Below are 12,140 nucleotides of genomic sequence, written 5' to 3' on the forward strand. Positions count from 1 at the left end.
CCAGCACTACAAAAACAACCTTCAACAATATATAATAATATTAAATAAATGTTATCTTAATCTGGGGTAATAGTCGGTGGGAGTTATCATTATTTAGTTATAATTCAATTTTAGATTATAATTTTTTCATTTTGATTGGGTAACAAATGAATTCTTGTAAGTTGGGCTCTTACTGTATGGATGGTATTCGTAATGTTTTTCATACTAGGGATGTTGAATGCAGCAGCCTGGTTTTGTTTAGTGGAACTTATTATATTATCTGTCTGTTTTGGATATGTTTTTTATGGGACTAGAAATTTTCCCACAAGCCCTACAAAAACTTTATGAGCTTCAAGTAGCAACCACAGAAATTTCGAACAAAACCTTTGTAATTATACTAAATACATGTCATCTTAACCACAGTTGCTAGTTGGTAGGAATTTCACTATTCAGTTATAATACAATTTTAGATTTTAGTTTATTTGCTGCATTTGGACAATAAAGGAATTCTTGTCTAAAACTTGCCAGGCTCTTATTCTATGGATGGTACAAAAACTTCTTGTGCTCTTAGTAGAAATTTCTATCAAAACCTTCAACAATCTTTAATGATATTAAATACACGTTATCTCAATCTGAGGTAGAGTAGATTGTGGGGATTTTCATTATCTCTTTAATATTTCAATTTTAGATTTCAGTTCATTTGCACCTTTTGGATAATATTAGATTTCTTGTCTGCAAGTTGCTCTCATTCTATGGATGCTGCTTGTAATTTTGCTCATGCTAGGGATGAGTGCAATAGCCTGGTTCCGTTTTGATGTTTTTTCTGAGTGATGTTTTATATTTTCATGCTTGGTAGGCTCCACATTGACTCGAATTGGTACAATATATTGTTAAGCCTTTGGTTGAAGTCTGTCTTTGGGTGTTGTTTTAATTTTTCATGCTTAGTAGCTTTGGATTGACTTAAGTAGCTTGATAAAGCCTGTATTTGCAAGTTTCTCTCACTGCAACTTTAATTATTTATGTTGACTAAAATAAGCCTTTGGTTGAATGAATCGGCATACAAAAGAATTATGACAAATAATTAGGATTTAAATGAAGAATTTTTAAAATGCAAATGTACTCAACGTTATAGCTTTCATATTGGAAATTTGATGGATGGTGAGGCAAGAGTCTACCTAATGTTATTTCTTCTCACCGAGTTTGTGACATTTATGCCTCATTATTAAAAGATACATTTTAAAACCATTTAACATGTCTTGAAACACATTTATGCCTCACTATTAAAATATGACATTTGAAAATCATTAAACATGTCTTGAAACACTGAAGATCTTGAAGGCAAAAGTTAATTATTCTCATTGACTAGAAAAAATAAGTAAATTACCTATTCTTTCTATGACAAGCCATTGTAAATAGTGATATAATATTTAAGAATTGACTTTCATTATAAACTTAGTAGGAAAGCTTGGAGGGCAAAGAGAATATAGGGAGACTTTAAGGTGTTGTACCTACTTTGGAATAGCTGTATTAAAACTTAACTTTGGGACTGGGAACCAAGAAAACTAATATCTTTTATTGATTTTGGAAGAAAACTTGTAATTTGAATTTGTGTAGCTATTTGAAATGCATTTAGTCTAAAATCTAGAGTATCTCTACATATCTCAAGATGTTCTATAGTGCCTCCCATAGTCTCATTTTGAACAACTTTGCTATATGATCTCTACTAGATTGTGTTATAAGTTAATGTGATTGTTCATGCATTATTATTTTGTATTGGCATTTGTATGATGGACTTGTAATCACCTAAAAATAGTCTAGTAAACCTAGAGCCCCTAATTTCAAATGATTATTCAAAATGCTAGACATCACTTCATTATGCATCCTTCAAGTTGCATATTTTATCAATCATCATTATCAAATCAACCACCAAAGGCAATCAATCAAGAATCAAACATCAAAGCCTAAGCCTAAAAGGTTATTTGCAATGATTCCCTAGTTTACTTTGTTAAAGGTCAACTCACCTTTTTAATAAAGTGAACCCATTCCCATATGCACACATAATTACACAAAAAAGGACTAATAAGAGAAGAGCAAAAGACATTTCATCCAAAAAGACAAGAGAAACCTTTTTCACCTATAAAGTACAATCAAACGGATCATGAATGTGAGAATTTCAACTACTCATGAATCTTGTATCTTGACCACTCATTGCCTCCCAAAATCTATAAAAGGAAAGCTTACTCTAGCTCAACGGATCCCTCTCTTGCATAGTAATGTCATAATGCTGGTCTGGTCTTAGGCTTTCATTGTACATGCTCATTAATGCTTAGCTTAGTCCATTTATCAGTTATATCTACTTCACATTATTTATAGTTAATGCTTGCTTATCATTGTAATGTATATACAAATCAAACAAGATAGGTGAATGCAATCAATGTATCCAGACTCAATAGAATCTTCCACTTGAGAGTGACTAACAATGACTAAGATCATCAAATCTGAGAGCTAAGCTCATAAACTATTGTTCTCTCTACCTAGAAAACAATAGATCAATTTCTCTTTGGTTTTAGTTGTTTATCATAGTTTCTTTCACTTGCTACTAACCCCCAATAGAAGTAATGATTGATTGAAGTATAGGTGTATAGTATTGGAACACTAATATTCTCACATATTTTTGGTGCTCACCGTGGGGCTAAAACAAGTTTTAAGCTCCATTTTGGTCTTTTGAGCCTGTTTCATAGTTGAAGACTATTTATTGTGTGAGTAAACTCGCCACTACACACGATATAACATGTTTTAGCATCTTATCACACCGCTTTATATCATCTCATCGTGCGACACAAAATGATCTTACTTTTCATCACGTGCCTTTAGAGCATCTCATCACTCCTAATTGACACATCACATCCCATGATACTAGCATTTATCATGTGCAATAGAGGCATCACATTGCACAATAATATGGTGAAAATGATCTCTGCACTCTTTTATCACACCAATAACGAGTGAATTTCATGGTCTAAAAGCAAAAAAAAAATTTCATTCTTGATATGCTTCCTAATAATCTATTTTTAGTGCCAACTTGACTTGGTGTACCGATTTATTTGGACTATTTGATCTAACATTGTGCATGCAAGATACACTCGTCAAAGATAACAAAACAACACTATTAATGTCTTACATTGTAGGTTGCCTTGGCCAAAGGAAAAGAAAATCAAACTACTAAAGCATGGTTTTGCAGGTTACCATTCATGAAATCAACCAAATGTTGTGTTTTCGTTAGTTATTTTCATAGGCACATAGCTAATCAAGGGTCTATTGCATTTGTCTTGTTATGTGCTAAGGGAGTATGCTCTTTTCTCCAAGTGAGAAAATTAGAAACCTATAAGGGTTTGACTTGGCATGTGTGAGTGTTGGTGTAAATAAGTATTTACTATTTACACTTACTTAAGTTTACTAAGGTTAATGCATTATTTTATTATTTTATTTTGTGAGACACTTCGGAGTTTGCACACCTTTTTGAGTTGTCATGTTGACAACACAGAAGTTCGCAACTCTATTTCAACACATGGTGTCTACAACATTGGAGTTTGCATCATTCACCGAGTTGTCATGTAAACAACATAGTTATTTGCACTCCCTTTTTAGCACATGTTGTCTACAACACCGATTTGCATGTTACACCCTTGTAGGCTTATCCTCACATCATCGCACTTACTTCCATGCTTAATGGAGGATAACCCATATCTGGTGGACATGTGCCTGGTTGTATGACTTATCATGTAGTTGATTCTGAGAAATTCTAGATGTATCTTAGAGGCCTTTATATATAGACACTCCTAGTGTACTCTTAACGCATATTGAATGAATATATTGCCATTCAGATCATACTCTATTTTTGGTCTACAATTGTGCTTGTGTTTGAGTTCTTAGTTCTTGGGTGAATTTTTCCCTAAGGCAAATTCTTACATGGTATCAGAGCTTGGAGATTTTCTCTTCACATAGCCGTTTGAGACCATTGTTGCTTCAGCACCTCAGCTTGTATCCGAAGTATCACAGAAATTGGGAGCGTCTAGAGCCAAATCTGACCTCACCATTGCATCCAGAATGCTGATTCGGTGAAAATCGACTATAAACTCAACTACCTTAGCTCAAAGTCGACCGTGAGGCAAATTTTTTTTGCAAATCGGCACCTGGAGGCCCCAATTTGCAATTCAGGTATGGTCATTTGTAGATCTATTTGATTAATTTTAGGATATGTATTTTTTTTCTTTTCTTTTTTGACTGTTTTATTTCAAATTTTTTTTTGTCCTCTGGGCAAGTAGCACAAATTTTTTTTTGCAGGTACCAGGCTGTCAGATCCCAACCCTGTGTAGTGGTATATTCTATTTGGCACGAGGAATATTTTGTTTACTATAGTGAATATTCCCTAAACCGGTCATGGCCCTTACAAATCCGGTGCACTCACCACAATCCAATGCCAAGCTCAAAGTCTGGTGACAATATACACCACCGACGGGCTCTTTGGATTAACGTCCGCAACGCTTTGTTTCTAAACATCTTCAAACACTACTCCTGAGCCAATGTGGGATATTATTTGAAGATTTATGGCATCGCAAAGTGTTCTTCTAGCCTGCGAAATCTCTTTCCATTCATTAGTGTTGTGAAACAACATACCCCCTGTCGTTGTTTCCAAGTTTTGGCCACCGAACGAATTTTTGGCCCCCGTTTCGTCCAATGCTGAATTGACACACGACAGGTCTAGACACATCCACATGAGTAGCCCATCTTGCCAGCTCAATGACAGTTAACCAACCCCACAATGCCATGTGTATGTTGCCTAGTCAGCTAAGCAACTGCCACACGAGCGTCGAATTCCACATCAACTGACACGCAGGCGGACACATTAGCGTGACACGTCATGTGCCATGTGTACAAATTCGTATGCCACGTGTATAGCTCGTACTGTACGGATGGTCTAGTCACCTGCCATGTCACCCAGCTGGTCTTTTTTTCGCCTATGTTAGCATTTCACTATGTTAAATTTGACGGTCGTCTGACTGTCATTCCCAAGCGATTTTGAATTGCTGCGATGACCATTTGAACGTCAAATTTAAGTGCACATTTTTCCTTCCAGACCCCTCTTTAGATTGCTTTTTGATTTGGCAACCTCACTTTGTGAGCCATAACTTGGACATCCAGACTCCAATTTAGGTGCGACTTTTTTTGAAATTGGGTAGAATTTCCTAAACTTTCCAGTGGTGGTATTCTTTTCTAGTTTTGGTGCAAGAATTTTTTAGAAATTGCATTTTTTAGTGACTGTACCTGCTTAATCCTACATTTTGCAACTTCAAACACTCCGTACGGGCACATCTGGTCACTTTTTTAGGTTCCATTTTTTTAGAAAGTGTGTTATTTTTTGTTTACTTTCTAGATCTGCAGTAAAATTCTAGGGTTGTGTGGAAAAAATTCTCACTTTCAGAACTAAGAATTTTTCTGCATTGTAAAGCTTTGATTACTTTTCAGAATTGTTGTACATCTGAGCTACAGTACTTAGTGATAGATTTGGGCCTCAAAAGGCAGTTGTAAAAGAAAAATGAGAAAGTCCACTTTGTTCATTTTGACAAGTGGCCCATTGTGCACGCACTACTTATAAAGTGCCAAAAGCATCTTTTTTTGGGGGGGGGGGGGGGGGGTACTATATTTTTGTCTCTATTTTTTGCTCTTTTCATTTTCTGTATCATGGGTTCATTTAAATGTCCACCTCTAAATTCACACAATTATTTTACATGGAAAGATATTGCATAAAGAAGATTAATGGAGAAAGGTTACAGTCTTTATGTTGATGGTACAATTACCAAACCTATCGATGCTAAAGAACTCATTGAATGGAAAAAACAAGATCAACAAGCTTTAGGTGTTATCAGGAGTTGTGTTCATAGAGATCTCTTCTTTCACATTGCTAGTTGTATAGAATCCAAATCAGCTTGGGACAAACTTGAATTATTATATGGTAAGGTGGATGAAGAAAAGGGATTTCAGATTGAGGATGATCTACTTCTCTTGGATCCAAAGAACTTTGACACAATTCATGATTACATCAACAAAGCCAATGAGTATAGGGCACTACTTAAAGATTGTGGAAATCCCATGAAGGATGACAAGTTGATTCATCACATCCTGAAGAGGCTACCTTCAGAGTATGCTTCCTTTGTTTTGAGTTTTAATACTCATAGGTTGACCATGGGAACTGCTTAATAGAAGCCTACATTTGATGCATTCACACAGATGTTGATTGTTGAAAAATCTCACTTGATGGATTTAGGACTTCTCACGACATCCAAGACCAAAGCCTTGGTGGCTAATGATGAGCACCAATCAAGTCAAGGAGGGAAAAGTCAATAAGAAGAAGCAGTGGAAGAAGAAATCACAATTTGAGACACAACAATCCTCCTCACAGCAAGGCAATTCTTCTTCCAACAAGAAGGGAAGTAATGAAAAGAAGGACACACTTTTTTGTGCATATTGCAAAAAGACGAATCATAACGAGCATCATTGCAAGACTAAAAGAATTGACAAGTTAGAAAATCTACTTAGGAAGAACAAGATTTAAGTGCCAGGCACTTCCAAGGATTTAACTTCAACGGAAAAAGGCAAGCACTTATGGCAAATACAAGTTCTTCTTTAGAATGGATACTTGACTCAGGTGCCTCCTATCATATGGGTTCTTCAAAGGGAGACTTTTCTTCATTGAAGTAGTCAAAGGTACCACACATCTTCATGGGAGATGATACTAAAATGGAAGTTGAAGGAAAAGGACATGTGGAAATGGACAATGGGGAATTCAAAGATGTTCTCTACGTTCCAAACCTTAGCTCCAATCTCTTATCAGTTTACCAAATCAATCACCTTGAAGATGGTCATAAAGTTGAGTTCCTTCTAGATTCAGTGATGGTGCACAATCTTAGAGAAGATTCATTGGTTGCAGTGGGGAAAGTCAATCATGACAAGAGGCTTTATTCCTTTTCCCACTTTGTTCCTAAGTCTCCTTCTCAAGCCTTGTTGACTCACTCTAATTCACACATCAACTTATGGCATGAGTGATTTGGTCATCTTGCCTTTCGCCATCTTCAGTAACTTTGCTCAAAACACATGGTCAAAGGTCTACCTAACATCAACTTTTCTAAGGGTGACTGTTCCTCATGTTCGGTGGATATGCATGTGGAGGAGAAGTATGATAAAGGCAACTCTTCAAAAACACCAGTTGCTCTCCAATTGGTTCACATGGTTTTACCAGATCCTTTTGTAGTGACATTTATTTTGTCCTTGGAATCATTGATTTATTTTTTCCTTGGACACACTTGACTTTTGTGTAGAGCAAAACTTCTTTAAGCTTGCAAGACCACACTTTTGGATGCTCATAGGGCTACAAGGCCTTAATCTTGCTTGTGGGACTATGGGGGATGGGTGTGAATGGATGTCCTCATTAAAATCCTCATAGATAGTTTTCTTACCTGGTTCACCTCCAAAAGGAGCTATAATCTTTGCACAAGAAGGGGGAAGATTCTCTTCCGAAGACACTATAAGTATCCACTTGAGCATTTGAAGGTTGAATATGACACTAGCCCCTATCATGAGGTTACCTTTGAACATATTATGTTGAGATTATTGAAGAGAAAAAAATACATATGTTTTTTGTGTGAGGTACACAAATATACATAAATTGTGGGCAAAAGTTTTAGTTTCCTCTACCAATTTTATTTATAGGGATAATTCATGCATTTATTGATTCATCAAACTCCCCTACACAATGATTCCTACAAGGTTTTTTATTAAGAAAATAGGTTTTGAAGGGACCATGAAACCCAAAAATAATGCAGGTGCCCAGACAAACTACTCACCAATCAAGCCGAAAGATATACAATACACTCTTCATGGATAAACAAGGCATAGACACAATAGACCAAAGTTAAAAAAGGTGGGGATCTAAACACCCCATAACCCCCACCCACACAAAATGGTGGTCAAGAAAAGATAAAGCCTTAAGTAAACTGACCACCCTTCAAAAACAAGAGGATACCAAAATTAAGATTTCCCCTTCACCCCCAACTTGTGGGCTTTAGGAGAAGAATGAGATGGAAACCTCTTTGAATGTTTTCCTTTAACTATAATCCATCACACTTCAATCTTGGCAACAAAAAATTGCTAGGCCAATGAATCAACAAAGATAACTGATTCATTAGTCCCAACGCCATTAGTAACCGGTCCAACAATTTTACAAATAACAGTAGGGTCAACAACATCACGCTTAACCAAATCAACAACATTATTATGATCATCAACATTTAAAGTAACACCAACAATATCACAAATAGAGTTAGGCACAACACCAACATCTAAAGTAACACCAATAGATTCACAAGTAGAGTCAACCATAGGAAGAACCGCAACAACAACATCCTTCTGACCTAAACCAACATCTAACTAGTGATCATGAGAAGGGACAACCACCATCTTGGTGAATAATAATAGCCTCTGAGGGAACTTCCCCATTGAATGAAGGCAACTTGTACAACAAAGCACCCTTCTACCATGAGAAGGATTTCTTAGATTTGACTTTCTCACACTTAGCCACAACGTGCCCAATATTGAAGAAAATCCTACATCTAAAAGGAAGACCTTCATAGTCTAAAGACTGGACCCAAGAACCAATACTTGATCTCTGTTGGAAGGCCTTTGGAAGCATCAATATCAACAAGAATTTGAGCATAGGTAGAATGCAATATATTAGAGGAATCCAAATCCACCATTAGAAAGTCTCCTAGAGCCTCTCCAACTTCCCCAAGAACATAATCATGCCAGAGATGAAGAGGGAGTTTAGGAAGTCATACCCAGATAGGCATTTTGCAAAAAGATTCAATGGAAGGGTTAAAGTCCTTGTGGCAAGGTTTGATCATCAAAGGGAAGCAATTCTCCCATGTGAAGGAATGGTCACATAAAATAGTTCTTCTATCATTTGCATTAACAACTATGGCAACGAAGAAACCTTTCACCAGAGGAAAGATTTGGACAGAGTTAGTAAGATAAGGCTCCTAGTGCTTAGCAATCCAAGTGTGAAGCTCCTTGAGAGAAGACTGGAAACCCCTAAATATGAAAATAACCACATCCACCTTGAGGGCCACAATCTTTTGCAAAATCTCTGAAACAATAACTTCAGCCATATTAAGTGCAATAGATCTAGGGGCCAGGAAGGGAGAAGAAACAAACACTAATACATTTGGGGTCAATTTGTGATGATAGTGGCACCACAATGTGATTTTGACTTTTTTTTTGAAAGTGTGTTCGACACCATCACAATAGTGATAGTTTCTTAGATGTTGCTACAATTGTGATAGTCATTGAGAACATAAGGAAAAATAAAGAAAGAAAGAAGCTCATTTTCATGTTATAACTGCACACACGACAAGGGACGCTACCTATGAGAAATGCAAATGTGCAAAAGAAGAATCACTCTTTGAGGGCAGAGAATAGGAACACATTCTATTGGTAACCCTAGATCGGAGCTTGAGGAAGAATTTGGTGTTCTAGAAATAGAGAAACATGGATGCAGGTTCATGTAGATATGTCTATGACCAAGCCTTGGGTGTAACACCCCACTAAGGGATCCAAAATAAATAAACCTAAAATTCACTAAGTTTGAATTTTTTTTTAAAAAAAAGATAATAACTTAACAACAACATATATAATATAGCGGAAGCAATTAACATACACTCATACATCAACAACACATAAACATTTTACAACTCTTAAGGGTCCCATGATGTTGAATCACATTTAAGTATAATTAATAATAAATCTAATGTATAATAAATCCACATCAAATAATAATATACCAGTATGAAACCATTTAAATAATATACAATTATATATGATGCCACTTGACAATAAATAGAATGCACAATCATCCACTGTATATGTCACAGGGTATGAAAGGCTGAAATAATATACATCATGAAATTAATTACATCATCTCTTAAGATCTTATGAAATCAAATATAATACAATAGTACAACCACCCATCATAAAAATACAAGAACAATAAAAAGGAACATCTGCACAAATACATCTAGCAATGACATTTGACAGTCGAATCTCAATGGTATAAGAAAAAGTACTACCACCCGACCTCATGGAACCTAAATGACCCACTCCCATCATGCTAAGGAGATAGTCTCAAGTACCAAACACGATGACAAACTCAAAAGTCAAAAACCAACATCTAGGTTCAAGGAATCACCTGAAAGCAAACTATCTCAAAGGGTACCAAGACACAAGTATCAACTAATCCCAGAGGCAACACAAACACGTAGGAAATCTACTATACAAGTGGGCAAGTGTCATCACATGAACCAACTCTAGGGTTACCTGACTAGTCTTTTAATCCTCCACCCCCCTAGTGACTCTATGTGGCACTAGTATCCTTTCGTATTGACAAGGCATACTAACGAGTCAACTCTAAGGTTACTTGGCTAGTCTTTTAATCCTCCAACCCCTTAGTGACTTTTTGTTGTACCAATATCTTGTTAATTCATTTTAAACCCATTTAATGAAATGTTATCACTTATTAAATAACCTACAATTGGTGATCCTAGTAGCCACTTTGGGCCCCGACCTCCATTGCAAGCCACTTCCCAACATGACATATAGATAACCTACCCTAAGCTTAGTAAAATCAAAAGATAAAAAAAGACCACATATCATACATTAGTTCTTAAAAAAGCAATTGAAAAGTATTGAAAAACACTGATCATAATCATGGATTCCACCAATACGATCATCCTAATAGGACTGATCCCAAAATCAAGTATACATAAACCAATCCATGTCATAATATGACATCACTAAAAACAAATCAAACACACATCTTAATCCTATAAAAGCAACTGGAAAGCAATCCAAAAACAACTAATCGAAGACTCAAAGGTTATATTAGATGGGTCACACCATTCACCTTAGTTTCACAAAAGAACATTGGAAAGCAATAAAAATCAATAGATCAACACACATCATAGAACATACCAGACACATTACCATGGTTGAGTATAAAAGATCATATATAAAACATCATCATGACATCTCAAAACAAACCCCCAAGCCTCTGGTAAACATCATGACTGGCCAAAGCTAAGAAAAACCCAAAAACTCCAACACCAGTAAATCACACGTCACATAAAGTGCATACAAAAACGAATTTCATAATTCATTAGGTTTTGAAAATCCTAAAGTTTAATATTTACTAAAAGTTTTTAGATTAAATCACAAACAATTCTATAACGCAAATCAATTTTCTCAAACAAAAGTTTCAACTCAAAGAACTTTTGAAAATAGAAACACAACAGACACGAATAAGACAATAATTCAAAGAATGAGCAACTACCGCACAAACCCACATGATCCTACCTAGATTTGATGCTAAAACAATGAATGCACAAACACACAAGAATCTTCCTTTTCTTTTGAAAACACTCTTTTCAAAAATTCTCCAAACCTGTGTATCTAGAAATGAACTCTAATTTTCTTAATAATGAGTTTTTCCCCCAAATCAAGGCTTTGATCATGCAATCATGCGAAAACCTTTTGTCTTTAATTACTATATTTTAATTTTCATGCACACACTTTATGCAATTTAATTAAAATAAACTTTATTAAATTAAAGCTTTCTCTCCCTTATTAAATCATGCAATGTTTTTAATATAATATTTATTAATTTAACTAATAATATTATTTAGAGTTTATTAAAAATAAAACTCCTAAATAAATTATTATTAAATTAAATAAATATAAATATGCCTAGATTATAACTTTAATCAAATCTTTTAAATTTAATTCTTTCATGCACATTTAAAGAATTTTTTAGTTAAAATATTCTTTCATATTTTCTTTTCCTTCACTGTATTAATTAGTGTAAGAACTATTTAAAGAATAGTTTATTATTTAAATTAATAAGAATAATTAAGGTTCATTATTTAAATGCAACTCTAATTTAATAATTGTTAATTAAATAATCATAATAAAATAATATTAAATCATTAATCTTTTAATATTTTAATTATGTTTTTATCCAACTTCTTAAATTAGACTTTTAAAATAAATATTTTAAA

At 34.9% G+C, this 12,140-nt stretch overlaps 1 pseudogene; it reads right to left on the reverse strand.

Annotated features, from left to right (window-relative positions):
- Window positions 1–8,184: 8,184 nt before the first annotated feature.
- The window catches only part of LOC149535163 (DEAD-box ATP-dependent RNA helicase 32-like), a 52,944-nt pseudogene continuing 48,988 nt past the window's right edge, over window positions 8,185–12,140 (reverse strand).

This window comes from Cupressus sempervirens, chromosome 10 (assembly GCF_028749045.1).
Source record: "Cupressus sempervirens isolate cs-2001-9-10 chromosome 10, ASM2874904v1, whole genome shotgun sequence".
Classification (NCBI taxonomy): Eukaryota; Viridiplantae; Streptophyta; class Pinopsida; order Cupressales; family Cupressaceae; genus Cupressus; species Cupressus sempervirens.